General features: G+C 37.6%; 1 pseudogene; it reads left to right on the forward strand.

The window, feature by feature from the left end:
- Window positions 1–12,311: 12,311 nt before the first annotated feature.
- On the forward strand, window positions 12,312–15,860 carry LOC100619929 (dnaJ homolog subfamily A member 1-like; annotated as a pseudogene).
- Window positions 15,861–17,246: the final 1,386 nt, after the last annotated feature.

Here is a 17,246-nt window from a genome sequence, read left to right on the forward strand (position 1 = left end):
CATCTAACTGCCTCTAAATATTCAGTTCAAACTGATTATAGATGATGGAGAACTATCAAAAAGCAGAGGAAAAAATGAAAAGTTTGATTTAGTTGCATAATAGTAATAGAAGATGTTTACATAGTGCTTTATTGCTTCTAAAATGTTTTACAAATATTAACTAATTTGACCTCAATAGAATCATGGTGGGGGGTCAGTAGTACAATTATTATTATCCCCATTTTACAGATCCAATTCAAGTCAACCAAGATCATTTAAAGTATTTACTATGTGGCACTATGCTAATTTGCTAATTAAGCACTAAGGATATAAAATGAGAAAAAAACACAGCCCCCATCCTCAAAGAGATTATTACTGAGGGGGAGAAACGATGAAGGTTGGTGAAGGGAAAAGACATATATACAAACAAGTGTAATAGAGTTAGAATGTAATAGAAGCACATGAGAGAGCCAAAGTTCTTTTTAAATGTGAGGAAGGAAGGTAGGTGGATGGGTAGAGAAAGGAAGACTTGATGAAGGAGTTGGAACATGATTGTTGAAATTTAGAGAATTTAGAATTTCCACAGATAATGAGGTATGAATTTATGCAGAGCATAAAGTAGTGTGAAATGGGGTGGAGATGTCTTCAGCTAATTAATTTATACAACTGGAAGAGTTTTGAGATAATATTAAAAAATGACAAGTATATTTCTATCAATTAAAATGCAGATTGCAATATGAAGAGTCATATGAAATTAAAATAGAAAAAGTAGATTGATTGGGTTCAGGATAGAAATTCCAATAGGAAAAAGATTTTAACTGTGAATAGTACACTTTTTATTTTGTTTGAATTTCTGAGTCAGACTAGTCATTTCTTTATGCTCTCATAACAAAGGGATCACCCATGACCTATAAATCATTCAGGTCTGAATCTCAAAATTAAGTCCATTAAGCCTCCATTGCAATTCATTCCAGGCCCAGGGCAGTTCATAAAGGACATAAGACAAGGCAAGAGTCTTCCAGGGTACCCAAGTGTTTTTAATTCTTCAGGAGGTTATTTAAAAGCTTGAGGAAGGAGCCTCAAATCAATTGTTGATTGAATTCCCCAGCAGGATAAATGTGAAAATTATTTTCATATACTCTCCTCTTTTTCTTTTCTTTGTCTAGTTTGTTAAGTTCAAAATTAAAAAAATTAAAAATTGTATCTTAAATAGTTAAAATTAAAAGTTTTTGTGATTAAAAAGTATAATCTTCCATTTCCCAGAAAATTCACTATTACTAAACTTCTGATTCCCTGGTATCAGAGAAATGATTTGCCACTGAACTTGCTCTGACTTATTTATTATAAAATATATTAAAATAGAAGCAACACTATAACTGATTTTTAAAAATTTATCTTTTTTTCACATTGCCTACTTTTTAACCTATATGCTTCCTTCTCTTCTTTCTTCTCTCCTGTTCCAGAGAGTCATACTATATAATAATAATTTACTTTTAAAGGGTAATTGTGTTTCTAAAAAATGATGAGTTTTTTATATTAAATATTTTCCAAAATATCAATTTAACTACTATGTTAAAAAAAAAAACAAAATAAACAGGGTTAAGTGATCAGGTGAATGGGAGAGGAAATGATTAGTTTATTTTTGATATCAAATTACTATTAGAGCAAGGGTTTTCAGGTTGGAGAGTCTCCCCCATTTCCATTGTGCCTCATTGGAAATTTTGCATTTAAAAAAGATTAATGGTAAAATACTTGTTGTTTGGATAAGGTTTCTGTACTGAGACAGAGCAGTGATCCTTGTACAATTTCATACTCCATATAGTGCCACCCATGTTAGGTGCTCATGAAGATATATTCATTGAATGAATAGTTATCACTATTGAAAGGAGGGGGACTTGAGGAACTTGAAGATCTGTTCCAACTCTCAAGGTATTATCTCAATTTTTTTTCCTGTGAAGGAGTTGGCATAGACAGCCTGTCATCATGACACAATAAGATTGTCTTTTCTTCCTGTCTCTTCCACCTATATTTCCTGACCTATTTCCAATCTCACAACACAATGGCGTTAGGATTTCTTTTGCAAGAGAAAACAGCTGTGTTCACTTGTTACATCATTGTAGAAACCTAATCTTGCCAACTGTTGGGCTTTGACTATGAACTTGGACCTGGAAAAGGAAGTAGTAGGTAAACAGTCATGTGGAAAAGATAAATATGGAGCAAAACTTATTTTTTCTGAGTGCAAAGCCTTTACAAAATTGAATTACTGAATTATGCCGTCTTTCCTATGAGTGTTGGGAATGTGTCTGTTGAAATATAGTGTTTTTGTATATATTATAGTTGTCATCCCTGGGGTTACACTAGTGACCAGGCAGATAGAAGCTCCCCCCAAAAGTTAAGGTCATCTTTCTGGATTGTCTTTTTTTCTGTGTATTTATCTAATTGTCCTATCCAGTTGATGGACTTTCTTATAGGCCTAGGAGAAAGGAGAGGATTCAATCTCATTCAATCTGTGCCCAATTTGCAAATGCTCAGTACTCAAATGGGTCTTTGATCTCATCAAATTGAATTCGCCTCCAGTGATACCCTCTGATGTGATATAACTTTGCTGACCCATCTTTCTTCCACAAATTTTTTGGTGTAGGAGTGGATTATACCAAAGGTGCTGGGTGCATACCTCAATTTCTCTTGATATTACCAGGATACCAAATAAAATCCATCAGTTTTCCCTCACTCCGACCAGTGTCCAGCCCATCTGATTTTTCATTCATGCATTTCTTTGGTAATATATTTTATGCCACTTCATAAGTCATTGTTTACAAGGTGATACAGTGGCTCATTCCCACAATGGGTCTTTCTGTTGCCTTTTGGTAATCCTCAATCTAATTCTTTAGAGATTATGTTATTCCATGACTCAGCATCCCAAACACTGAGACATAATCATTCCTCCCCAACAAGATATGATTGCAATCAACAATCAACAAGGTATCAACAATAACCAGGCTCAGAATACTCAGCTATGAGTTATCTCAAGAAGATTTCAATAAGTACTGTTCTTAGCCATTGAGAGAAACGACCCAAGACCTTATACCTATTTAATCAATCCATGGCATTATGAGACTTTACTTTGTGGAGATGTTCCTTCTGATTTAGGAAACATTGTCATAATATTTTGTATATAATTAAAGTCCTAAACAATGGCCTCATTTCTTAAATCTCATCAAATGTACCACACCTTTCCAGAGTATAACCATCTGTAAGATTCCTTTGGCAGTCTGATGAAATTTATGGTACCCTTCTCAGAATAATATTTTTAAGTGCATAAATTAAAAACATATAATTATCAAGGAAATCATTTATGTTGAAATAGTTCAAAAAAACTTTAAAATAAGTTCATGAGCCCTACATTAAGAACTTCTGCTTTATATCCTCCCTTCCACTTGACATTCCTGACTCTCAGATAGGCATTAATATATTCCATTATCATCTAAATCATCTTTTGAGTTATCTGCTAGCTTTTAGAGCCTATCTATAACTCATCCTTCTTTTTTTTGACACAACTCATTGATTCAATTTTTCTTTTCAGCCTACTCCTTTAGGGGTTGGACAAACTCCTAAAAAGGCTAAAAGTGTTTTTGATGTATTATCTTTTTAAGCTTCTGGCTACATTCTGAGACTATTTTGTAGAGTGGCAAGTTATCAAATAGTACAGTCACTTGGCATGATGCCAAATGGAGATGTTTCTAAATTTGCATATCTCACATTTTCTATCCCTCCATTATATTGCCTGTTCCTTATATACCAAGATCATATAATAGAACTCATCACCTTTCTAGAATTCTTGAAGGAAAACTAGAGCATAATAGTCACATGTTCTCATAAGAATCCATAACTAAATTATATACTTCTTTTAGCTTGTCTTTCAACTGAAAGACATCCTGATTGTGAGTCTCTGCATTTCTCTGATTTATTGAAATCCATACAACCAATTAATAGATAAGTTATGTGTTAATTACGTTGAGCCTTCTACTTAGGCCTCAAGGTTGGTAGCATTTCAGAAAGGTACAATTACAATACTCAAGCTGTGGATCTTTCAGGTGGTAAGGTATAGTTCCAAATTCATGGGTTCTTGACAAAATCAAAACCTTCTTAAAAGTGCACATATCTTGGAGAAGAAGACGTAGTCAATTGAGGAAAAAAATTCTTTGTATCAAATACTTCTGATATCCCAAGTTTGATATCCCAAGATATATGAGTACCTTACACAAATCATATGTCCTAAACCCAATGCCTAATAGGTAAGTAAGTAGTCAAAGGTTATTAACAAATAGTTCTTAAAAGAATTATTAACTATTTATAACCATATGAAAGAATGCTTTAAATTGTTAACAATGAGAAAAATTCAAATCAAAACAACTCTCAGTCTTCACATCAGAACCAAAAAGATGATAGAGAAGATAAAAAAGATTTTCAGACTCACTTGGTTTTTTAGAGGGAAATGAGAACACTAATAATGTACTATTGGTAGTTGTTAATTAGTACAATCATTTTGGAAAGCAATTTGGAATTCTGTGAATAAAGGGACTAGACTATTTAATTGTTTGACCCACACAGTTCACAATTTTGCATTTATTCCTAGGAGATCAATGACAGAAAAAAAAAGGCTACACATGTATCAGAATATTTATTATAGCAAAAAACTAGAAACAAGGTATATGCTGTTCAGCTGAATGTTATTGGACCTGAATGTAGTGGCATATTATATTTTAAGAAACAATGAACGTGAAGAATTCAAAGAAGTATAGGATAACATAAGAACCCAAGCAGAGTAAAATATCAGAACCGGTAATACAATATTCCCAATGATTATAACAATGTAAATGGAAAGAACAAAATGACTAGAATTTAATGACCAACTTTGTTTATATGTGAAAGGAAATGGTCCTCTCTTTAGTGCTTTGCAGAAATGGGAGACTTTGTGTGTGAAACACTGCATATAATGTCAGTGCTTTTTTGATAATTGAATTTGCCAGACTGTTTCCCTATCCTCTTTTTTTGTTCTATTTTTGTTATAAGGGATCACTATTTGCAAGGGAAGAGGGATTCCCTAGGAAAATATAGGTGATACAAAAACAAATATCAATCAAATTTATTTTTAAAGAAAATCTATACACACAAACTCCAACAATGTTTTTCTGGTGTCTGTATATCCAGCAGAATATGGGAACATTTTCTTTTGAATGCACTAAGCCTCACTTGATTTTTTATCACATTTCTTTCTTGGCTGGTATAAGCTATAGAGTCATTAGAGTTCTCTCTTGATTCAAGTGTCTAAGATTGCTACATAATGCTTTCACCAGAGGCAGCTGATGGTATGGCGGATAGAGTGCTGGGCTTGGAATCAGAAGACCTGATTTCAAATGAGATCTCAGAAACTTACCAGATATGTGACCCTTGGAAAGTCACTTAACCTCTGTCTTCCTCAGTTTCTTCATTTGTAAGATGGGGGTAATAATAGCATCTACTTCACAAAATTGTCATGAAGATAAAAGGAGGTAATATTTGTTAAACGTGCTTAGCATAGTGCCTGGAAAACAGTAGGTATTATATAAATGCCACTTCTCTTCCCTTTTCTTCATTATGATAGAATGAAATGACTGGAAAAGCAGCAAATGCTTCATAGCACTATGTGAGCGACCAGTTGCAATCTGGCATAGGACTTGATTATAAAGCTTCAACTTTTGGAATTCTTCCAATAATGTTCCTTCACTCAATGTTGCCCTTTGTACTCAAAGAGGACTAAAATTACACCATAGTGTTGAAGTCAATGTAAAATTTTTCCATTGTGGCTGAACAGACCAATGTGAGCGTGAAAGGCTTTACCAGAAGTTGAGCACAAATAGATCATGAATATTTGGAGTGGAGATATTTCTAAATGTGCATATCTCACTTTTTTTTTTTGAGCTACTGCAATTCTGTTTTGCTCATAAAGCACATTGCCTTTTTTTTTTTAATGTGGACACTCCATGCTGGACAGTTCTGTGCCAGTGCCTCTCATGTCTCACAACTGATATCAAAGCTCTACAGTAAGACCTTAAGAGTGTCTGTCCTTATATTGCTTCTTCTGACCTCTGTGTGAGCTCTTGCCTTGTGGGAATTCTCTGTTAGATATAGTCTTTTAGGCAAATGTGTCTGGCATTCTGGCTATGTGGCCAGCCCATCAAAATTGTGCTCTCTGTAGCAGGGTTTGAATGCTTGGGAAAGGACCTCAACAATTTATTCTCTGAAGAGAAAAGCTTTAACCCCAAAGAGCCATATCCTTCCTTTATTCCCAGTATCACTTCTATCATTTACTATAGCTCTATGCTTCATACAGCTGTTCCTATTGTTATTTATCCAAAAACTACTGAGGCAGAGAAGTTCAATCTAGCAATTATTTTTGGTTGTAAGCCTATCTTATTTGCCTTTTGGAAAATGTATTCCAAAATCTCATATTTTTAGTAGAAGCTTTCAGGTCTGTGTGATCCTAATTGTAGTTCTTCTGAACCACATTTTTTTTCTCTACATGCTTGAAGGATGTTTTTTTTTTTTTTGTATTCTGAATTTTGGCTGACATTCCTGAGATCTTCTCTTTTAGAGTTTCTTTTGTGAGATGATCACTGGAGTTTTTCTGTCTTTATTTTGCTTCAGGTTCTAATATAGCTGGGTAGTTTTCACTTAAAATTTTAAAAAATATGTTGGTTTTTTTAAAATCATGTTTTTTGGAGAGTCTAGTGATTTTAAATTATATATCCATAATCTGTTTTCCAGGTCAACTCTTTTAAAAATATTAGCTATCTTATATCTTCTATATTTTTTTAGTCTTTTGATTATATTTTTCTTGCTATCTTATGGAGTCATTTATTCTTGCTTGGCCTATTCTGGTTTTCAGGGGGTCTTTTTCTTAGGAAATGTATAATTAGATTTTTTTTCTCCTGGACTCTAAATCCCAGCTTTCCATGTTTCTTCTCCCATTATGTACTAACATAGAGAAGGTATACGTTTTGTGTAGCTTCACCCTTACGCTCTCTTTTCCCTTGATTGTAGCTGGGAAAGCAGGCTTTATGCCAGCCAGGAGAATCTACACAAGAGGTTTTACTTTTTGTTAGATAATTAGGTTCAAACTTCTAATTCTTTTAGTTTATTTTCTTTCTACTTCAAGTGATTATTAACAAACTTTATAAAATATGATACTTGGAGTTTTGGGATATTAATTTAAATATTATATTGTGGTGACCAGAAGTCTGGAGTTTTGAACCCTTGCTCCTCTCTAAGTTGGTAGAGCAATTTTTTTAGTAGACAAAAAGACTGATTAGTTTTAAAAGCCTCTGCTGCCCTTGGTCCTCCTTTCCTGGCCGCTGCCACTGCTACTCCCTCCCAGGTTTGTCCAGACACTACCAGGGGGTCCTTTTGATCCACTTTCTGAGTAGCTGGTAAAGTATAAATTTCCCTCACATTGATAACAGCTGAGTGCTTGCTGCTGCCTGGGTTTTTACCTGGGGGCAAGCTTCTACCCTCATAACTCCCTGCCCACATAGCTTGAGAGAACAATCAAGGGAAACAGTAGTCCCCTGCCCATGTGACAGTGGAAGCAAGTGGCTCACTGGTGTTTTTATCCCTGGGAGGAGGGGAAGGAAGGTTATTCTTCCAAACCTCTTAACTTTACTCAATACATACTAAGATAGTGCCACCAATAGACAGGAAGTAGAGATTGCAAGCATGGCTTAGTTTCCTGCTTATCTCAAACTGCTCTCATTTCCAGAGAGTCTTACCAAGCTTGCGCAGATTACAGCTTTAGGATGTCTTTTCTTGCTGCTGTTCCTGGGTGTACTGTTTGGATACCTTGATGTTAGCTTGAGTAATCTCAAGATTCAGAGGGGAGATTCATCTTCCTACACCCCTTTGCCATTTTGGCCTGACCAGTCTCTGCAACACATCCAATATAGGGTTTGTCCACACTATGCCCAATACAGATATAGGGAACCCCAGAAGTGTGACCAAAGGAATCTAGATGGATGATTTTATTGGGGAGGGGAAGGAACCTTAAAGAGTCTAAAGGTGAATTTTAGACTCCATTTGCCTTATCAATGTTAACTTTTTCAATTTGTTCCCCTCCAAATAGTGAAGTCTCTGCAAGAAAGCTATCAGAATTAGAGAAAAAACTCTGGAATTCAGTGCCTGTATCCTGTCACATATATAGTATTTTCTGATTATTTTCTGATTTAATTTTGTTTTTTAAGTTCATATATTGATCTAATCTATACTCTTCTGTTATACTATGTCATTTTCAGCTACTGTGTTTTGGCCATTTAGCTATATATTCTGTTACATTGTCTTTATTTGTACTTCCCCTATGACTGGACTGGAGAATATACCATTATAAAAGTCCATAAACAACTTGGACAAACCCTTTCCTGTGGTAAAACCATAGGTCCTTAAGGATGCTGGGCTTTTCACCAGATCCACTGAGGTCACATGTTGCTTTAAGAACCTTTTGCAACTTTTTGCCTTTGTTAATTGTCACATAGAGGATGAACATACCCCATCAAACTGGTTACATAACCTGTATACAACCTTTGGAGAATTTAATGAGCTAGAAATTTAAATTGATTTTAGGGGTCTTCATAAATGATTTTTTAGATATCTAGGAGCACCACTACCTCTGACTGATCATTTGCCTGTCTTTGAGTTATTTGTAACAAGAGGTAAGGGTCCATTTAGTAGTTGAAGTGAAGTGCTTTAGCACTATTGTATCCCCCACTTCTGCATTTATAAAAATGTAATGGATGGAACATATAAAGACATGCCTTTTATGGCTGTTACAGTCTCATAAGGGAGGTGGGATGGTTCTCCTAGGGAGCATGGTAACCCCTGGATAGCTCTTGAGAGGGAACATTTCCCATGGAGCCTAGTTTTCTTCTGTGTTTCTACTCCCACAGTTCTTTCTCTGGAGGTACATAGTGTTCTTTCTCATAAGTCCCTCAGAATTGTCCTGGATCATTGCATTGCTGCTGGTCGAGAAGTCCATTATGTTTGATTGCGCCACTGACCTCATCTTCTTGACATACCGCCAAGAAGGAATATATGCAAGAGATTTGTTGTTCTTTTTTTTAATTATTATTATCCCTCTCAAGTAATACTTTGAGAGCAGATTTTCACCAAATAGTTCCTATTTGAATTCCCATACATATCAAGCTATATGTAGCCTCTGACTATTTAATAATTCAGGACTTAAAATCATGGAATCTTAATAGCTTATTTCCCAAGTGCCTTTTGAAGGAATTGCAAAAAGAAAAGAACACCTAAAATTTCCATAGTTGCAAGTCCTCTCAGAAAAGTTTTGGGGTAAGGTAAGGAGAGTTGTGCAGAGAGAGGAAAAGAGAATGGAGAAGTTTGTTTGCTTTTGAAGACTTTAATTTTACTCCATTTAAGAACAAGTCCTTGTTTAGTTTTTATTTTATTCTTGTCTTTCTCTCGTCTTTAATTTCAGATTACCCCCCCCCCCCATTCAGTGGGGAAGGAGAACAAGGCTGAGCAGGAATTTCAGGAAAAGGGCAATATCTATTTTTCCTCTCCACTTTAAACCCTCTAAAGTAAATAATGAAATCTTTGAAGGAACAAGTTTCAGTGAATTATTCACTTCAGGTAGATAAAGTGTTATTTTGCCTTTTAAAAAAAATTCAGATTTGTTGCCCTAAGAGCAAATTATAAAGCAGAAGAAACTAAGGGCAATCTTGTTTCACTGACCTGAAATGCAGCTGGTCAAAATGACTTTCATATGCAATTTGACTAAAATTAATACTTATTTTAAAAACCCTTACCTTCCATCCTAGACTCAAAATACTATATATTGGTTCTAAGGCAGAAGAGTTGCAAAGGCTAGGCAATGGGGGTCAAGTGACTTTCCCAGGATCACACAGCTAGGAAGTGTTTGAATTCAAATTTGAACCGAGGACCTCCTGTCTCTGGGTCTGGCTCTCAATTCACTGAGCCACCCAACTGCCCCCTAAAAGTAAAACAGTTTTTTACAATTTTTGAAATCTCTTAAATTTAGTAAAATAATAAAATCCTTTGGGGGAGGACATAAATCAGGGGATAGTTACTTTAGATAAAGCTCCTCCTACCACCTTGCCCCTTCACCAAGATTGCATGAACAGCCCTCGAAAAAAAAAAAAAGTAGGCCCAAAGTATCCACAAACTTTGAACCCTGGCTGAGTTTATCCTCTCTTCTTCCAACATTTAAATCAAAATAGGAAATGGTAATTCTAACTTCACTTGCTGATTCTGAGTTTAAAAAAATAGTACATTTGGAAGGACTTTCTGTAGCCAAAGGCCTAGGATTCAAATCCTGCATCTGATATTTTATTACTTATATGATCCTGGAACAATATACTGCTGAGGTAAGTGAACTTTCCCATAACATTCAAAATTTCTCCATTTACTGTGATCCACCTATAAATGATGTAGTCCAGGGGAGTGGAGGATCTCTGTTTTCTTGGTGTTGACTATTAGGCCAAAATTAGCACAAGAGGCAGAGAATCAACACTGCATCTCAGTCTCAGGCTTTCTTTCTTTCTTTCTTTCTTTCTTTCTTTCTTTCTTTCTTTCTTTCTTTCTTTCTTTCTTTCTTTCTTTCTTTCTTTCTTTCTTTCTTTCTTTCTTTCTTTCTTTCTTTCTTTCTTTCTTTCTTCCTTCCTTCCTTCCTTCCTTCCTTCCTTCCTTCCTTCCTTCCTTCCTTCCTTCCTTCCTTCCTTCCTTCCTTCCTTCCTTCCTTCCTTCCTTCCTTCCTTCCTTCCTTCCTTTCTTCCTTTCTTTCTTCCTTCCTTCCTTCCTTCCTTCCTTCCTTCCTTCCTTCCTTCCTTCCTTCCTTCCTTCCTTCCTTCCTTCCTTCCTTCCTTCCTTCCTTTCTTCCTTTCTTCCTTTCTTCCTTTCTTCCTTTCTTCCTTCCTTCCTTCCTTCCTTCCTTCCTTCCTTCCTTCCTTCCTTCCTTCCTTCCTTCCTTCCTTCCTTCCTTCCTTCCTTCCTTCCTTCCTTCCTTCCTTCCTTCCTTCTTTTCTTTCTTTCCTCTTTCTTTCCTTCCTTTCTTTCCTCTTTATTTCATGTCAGTTGCTCCTTCCAGTTAAAGAACCTACCCAGACTCCTCATCCTGTGCAATGAGAATGGTAGAACAGATAACCTCTAAGGTCCCTTCCACTCCAAAATTTATGACCCTGTGAAGGTTTCCTTGATTCTTAGTTATCCCTTGGTCTCCTACTTCCCAATTGACTCACTATCTATCTACTTTGTATATATCTTGTGTGTATATCATTGTTTATATGCTGTTCCCCTACTAGAATGTGAGTTCCTTGATGATAGAAACTCCCCCCCCCCCTTTTCTTTGTATCCTCAGCTCTGAGCATCGCGTCTGTTTTGAGCATGGATTCCAGGAGGGCAGAAATTATTCAGTATGAGACTTCCAGTGTAGGGATGAGCCTAGTATTCACTTTGGATGGCCTTCATGAAAAGGAACATAATCAACCTTTAATCTTTTGTTGTGGGAGTTTTCTACTGGAGGGCAGAAGTAATTGACTGGGTGCACACTGTCTCCTTTTGGCCTATATATGATATAGCAAATGTATGATGTAAAAAAGAAAAAGCAAAATAAGTCATGTTCTAGGTATAAAACTCAGTCATTTTATGATCTCTGAAGAAAAGGCTCATGCCTTAATTATCTTCAGGATCCTAGCCCAGAACTTCTCATACAGCATAAATTTCATATAAATGGTGATTGACTAATGAATAATGATCTTCAAGGAAGACTGTAAAAATTATTTTTAAAAATTCTAACAGAATTAATATCCATCATCTTTAATTTTAAAAACAAATGTTTGTCATTTGATATTTCTAGGAAAAATTCCAAAAGAAACTCCCCAAAGGGTGATTTTGTTTGTCAAAAATGGGAACCAGTTTTGTGCAGAGGAAACTGTATTACAGAGGTAAATTAAGGTAGGCCAAAGGAATTTTTATCTTCTGGGAATTTATAAACTAGTTGAGAAAATAAGGCATGTGTACAAATGTACCCAATGAATCAGCACCTTCAAAAGTCTGTTTAGGCAACTTTCCAGAAAATCCTTCGAGAAGTAGAGGGTAGCAGTTGCCGCAGCCCAAGCTCAGGACCCAAGTCCTCACCCCCTTTCTCTCTCCCCCCATCTTCTCTTTCTTCCACTTGCTCCCCCAACATCCCAACTGGCTCCTGGGCAATCCCCTTTCACCTCACCCCAAAAGTGGACATTTTGACACCTTGGTGGACTGCAAGTGTTGCTTCCTAGCTATAGAAAATGTTGAAGGAAACAACTTATTATGTTGTTTTGGGAGTAAAACCCAATGCCTCCCAGGAAGAACTAAAAAAAAAAAAGACATATAGAAAACTAACCTTGAAATATCACCCAGATAAGAATCCAAATGAAGGAAAAAAGTTCAAACAGATTTCTTAAGCTTATGAAATGCTTTCTGGTGCAAAGAAGAGAGACTTATATGACAAAGGTGGAGAACAAACCCTAAAAGAGAATAGTTCTGGTGATGGCTTTGGTTCTCCAATGGATATCTTTGATATGTTTTTTGGAGGAGGTGGAAGAATGCAAAGTGAACATAGAGGTAAAAATGTTGTTTACCAGTTGTTGGTGGCCTTAGAAGATCTATATGTGTGTGACAGAGGCTGGCACTAAAGAAGAAGTGCTAGTCTTAAGAGTGTGTGAAATTGATCACCTCGATGGGGGAGGAGCCTCAGGAGTGTGGAATCCTGAGGAGGAGAAGACTCTGGCTGGTAGCACAGGTGCAACAAAAAAACTGGCTTTGCAAAAGAAAGTAATTTGTGATAAATGTGAAGGACAGGGTGGTAAGAAAGGAGCCATAGAATGCTGTCTCAATTGTAGAGGTACTGGAATGCAAATAATAATTCATAGATTGGACCTGGAATGGTTCAGCAAATTCAATCAGTTTGCATGGAATGCCAAGGGCATGTGGAACTAGATGTAAAAGCTGTGATGGAAGGAAAATCATTGGAGAGAAAAAAATTCTGGAAGTTCATATTGACAAGGGTGTGAAAGATGGTCAGAAGATAACATTCCATGGTGAAGGTGACCAGGAGCCAGGAGACATTATCATTGTTTTGGGTCAGAAGGACAATCCTATATTTACAAGTCCGGCGTGAGGACCTTTTCATGTGTATGCATATCCAGCTGGTTGAAGCATTCTGTGGTTTTCAAAAACTAACATCAATTCTTTTGTTTTTTTTTTTAAACCCATACCTGATGTCTTAGAATCAATACTAGGTATTGGTTCCAAGGCATAAGAGTACTAAGGGCTAGGCAATGGTGGTTAAGTGACTTGCCCAGGGTCACACAGCCAGGAAGTGTTTGAGGCTAGTTTTGAACCTAGGACCTCCTGTCTCTAGGCCTGGTTCTAAGTCCATTCAATCACTCATTTGCTACCCCAATATCAATATATTGATAGTAGAACTATAGTTATTACTTCTCAACCAGGTCAGATTGTCAAACATGGAAATATCAGATGTGCACTGAATGAAGACATGCTTATTTATCACCGACCTTATGAGACAGGAATTCTAATAATTGAATTTAAGGTAAAACTTCCCAGAGAATGGCTTTCTTTCATCAAATAAACTACCTTTATTGGAAAAGTTACTGCCTGAAAACAATTTTTCAGTGCCCTCAAGACTGTCTACAGGCCATCAAAACCCACCACCACTCCCTTGCTATCCTCTGACAATGACACTCTCATAAAAGATAAAAAAGGCATCAGCAACAGGTGGAAAGAACATTTCAGTCAGCTTCTCAACCGACCCTCTTCAGTCGACCAATGTGCCCTTGACCAGATCCCCCCAAACTGCATCATCAAGCAACTTGACATCCCTCCTTCATTAGAAGAAGTCCAAAAAGCCATTAAACAAATGAGTGCAGGCAAGGCACCCAGTAAAGACGGGATCCCAACCAAGGTGTACAAGGCCTTAAATGGAAAGGCACTCCAGGCATTCCACATAGTGCTGACCAGCATATGGGAAGAGGAAGACATGCCCCCAGAACTCAGAGATGCCTCCATCATAGCCCTATACAAGAACAAAGGCTCACAAGTAGCCTGTGACAACTACAGAGGCATCTCACTACTCTCCACTGCTGGAAAGATCCTCGCCCGTGTCATACTCAACAGACTCCTGTCATCTGTTTCAGAGCAGAACCTGCCTGAATCACAATGTGGCTTCCGACCAGATCGTAGCACCATTGATATGGTCTTCATGGTGAGGCAAATGCAGGAAAAATGCCTTGAGCAGAACCTGAGTCTCTACATTGTCTTCATAGACCTGACAAAGGTGTTCAACACAGTGAACAGGGACACATTGTGGGTGATCCTCAGCAAGCTCGGTTGCCCAGCAAAATTTGTCAAACTGATCCAGCTCTTTCATGTCGACATGACAGGGGAAGTCCTATCTGGTGGAGAGACTTCCAATCGCTTCAACATCTCCAATGGCATGAAACAAGGCTGTGTCCTCGCTTCAGTACTATTCAACCTATCCTTCACCCAAGTATTACGACATGCTGTGATGGATCTAGACTTGGGCGTCTACATCAAATACCAACTGGATGGCTCATTATTCTACCTTCGCCGCCTGACTGCAAAAACAAAGACAACAGAGAGACTCGTCCTGGAAGCTCTCTTCGCAGATGACTGTGCTCTCATGGCCCACCAAGAAAATCATCTGCAAACCATTGTGGACAGGTTCTCCACCGCAACAAAACTGTTTGGCCTGACTATCAGCCTCAGCAAAACAGAGGTGCTTTTCCAACCTGCACCAGGGAGGCCAACGAACCAGCCGTGCATTACAATCAACAGCATGCAGCTTTCTAACGTCAACACTTTCAAGTACCTGGGCAGCACCATCGCCAACGACAGGTCCCTAGACCATGAGATCAATGCCAGGATCCAAAAGGCCAGCCAGGCACTTGGGTGGCTGCGCTGCAAAGTCCTCCAACACAGAGGTGTAAGCACTGCGACGAAGCTCAAAGTGTACAACGCAGTGGTCCTCAGCTCACTCCTGTACGGTTGTGAGACATGGACACTGTACCGGAAGCACATGAAACAGCTGGAGCAATTCCACCAACGCTCTCTCCGGTCAATCATGAGGATCCGATGGCAGGACCGAATCACCAATCAGGAAGTCCTCAACAGAGCCAACTCCACCAGCATTGAAGTCATGGTCCTCCAAACCCAGCTACGATGGTCTGGACTCGTCATCCGCATGGACCCACAGCGAATACCAAGACAGGTATTCTATGGTGAACTGTCAGCTGGACTCAGGAAATAAGGTCAACCAAAGAAAAGATACAAGGATCAGCTAAAGTCAAACTTGAAGTGGGCTGGCATGACACCAAAGCAACCAGAACTCGCTGCCTCTGACAGAAGCAGCTGGAGAACCCACATTAACCATGCCGCCACCACCTTTGAAGATGAATGACGTCGACGTCTTGCCACTGCGCGTGAACGCCAACACCAGGCCACAACCGCACCTCCCGTAACAACTGGCGTCCCAGGCCCCATGTGCCACAAACTGTGAGCCTCAGCTTTTGGACTTCAAAGTCATATGAGGGTACACCGTAGATGAAACTGCACAAAGACAATAGTCATTCTTGGTCACCGAGAGACTACCACTATTACTGCCTGAAAGAAAGCAAGTAGAGGAGACTGAAGAAATGGATCAGGTAGAACTGGTGGACTTTGACCCATTTCAAGAAAGAAGGTGCCATTACAATGGGGAAGCTTATGAAGATGGTGGTCATTGTCAAACCTCTTAATGGGGTGCTAGTGAATACTCTTCACTGTAATGCTGGCTTTCTTATGCAATAGAGATAAGTGAAGGACTACAATCATCTTACACCACTAACTATTGTTTTTGTTGTAACATTCAATTATAGTTGTGTTTTAAAAAGTTAATAAAATCAGTAATATAAAATGCTAACTTTGCAATTTATGATGTTCAATGTGCAAGATAGTTTAACATTATTATTTCCTCATGATAAAGAAGTCTCAGATCATTTTTTACATGACTTGTACTTTTTGTTTCAATGTGTATATGCAGTAACTTAGACTGAGGTTTGATTCTTGATTGACTAAATGTACACAAGCATTTATAATTGTTAAGCTCTGAAATTAAAATTTTGTACAAAAAAAAAGTCTGTTTAAATTCATTAAGCCCAATCCTAGGGGGCAGAACTCAAAGGAGTAATTTTCTTTCATTGACTTATGGTCCTTCATGTAAATCTCCTAGAAAACTCTAAAATAAAGCTTAAGTTAAGCCTGGTTGATAGTGAGGTTTCCCCAAATGTCAGTAACAAATCAAACGTCCTAGAACCAGATTAAACCATCTTGTCAAAACCAAATGTTAAATTTTCTGTGTATTTACAATATAAAACAGGGCTTAATTTATTGCTTTATTGATTCTCTAGGTTTAAGAAAGTGATAAAGTGAAGGTTAATAATGCAGATTAAATTTAAGTGTATCCTGCCATTATGGAAAGCTGGTTGTTAAACATTTATTAGCACACTGGGTAACAGGGTCTCCAATTCCTGCAAAGGCACTCAATGTACAATATGACTACAAAAAACAGAATGGCATTTCCCCCCACAACCACAGACAATATATAAGGCATAGAAGCCTTTAAAGAACACATGAACAAATGCAAAGATGTAAAACACTTGGACACTCCATTAAACTTCCCCCTAAAGACAAAGACACGTAGAGGTCTCCTAACCAATATAACCCATTTAACTTCTACCTGCACTGTCTGAGTAACTCAGAGCATAACAATATCATGGAAGATTGATTATGTCACAGGATCATGATTTGGAGTTGAATGGAACCTTAGAGATTATCTGGTCTCATTCCTTAATTTTATAGATGAGAAAACCAAAGTCCAGAATGGTTAACTTTCTAAGGTAACAAGAAAGAGGCAGATCAAGGACTTTAACTCAAGTCCCATGACTTCAAGTTAAGAACTCCCAATTAAGCTCCCTTTCCACTGTAGTACAGCTGCCTTCCTTCAAATGACTTGCCCATGTTGTGATTTTAGTATTCTAGCTATTATTATTCTTTTCTTCTTATTATTCTCAAAGATTATTTTCTTCCTCATCCTAGGAGCTTACTGTTTAGGACATCTCTGCTTAGGAGGCCAATGCCAAAAT

The sequence above is a fragment of the Monodelphis domestica genome, chromosome 2 (assembly GCF_027887165.1).
Source record: "Monodelphis domestica isolate mMonDom1 chromosome 2, mMonDom1.pri, whole genome shotgun sequence".
Lineage (NCBI taxonomy): Eukaryota > Metazoa > Chordata > Mammalia > Didelphimorphia > Didelphidae > Monodelphis > Monodelphis domestica.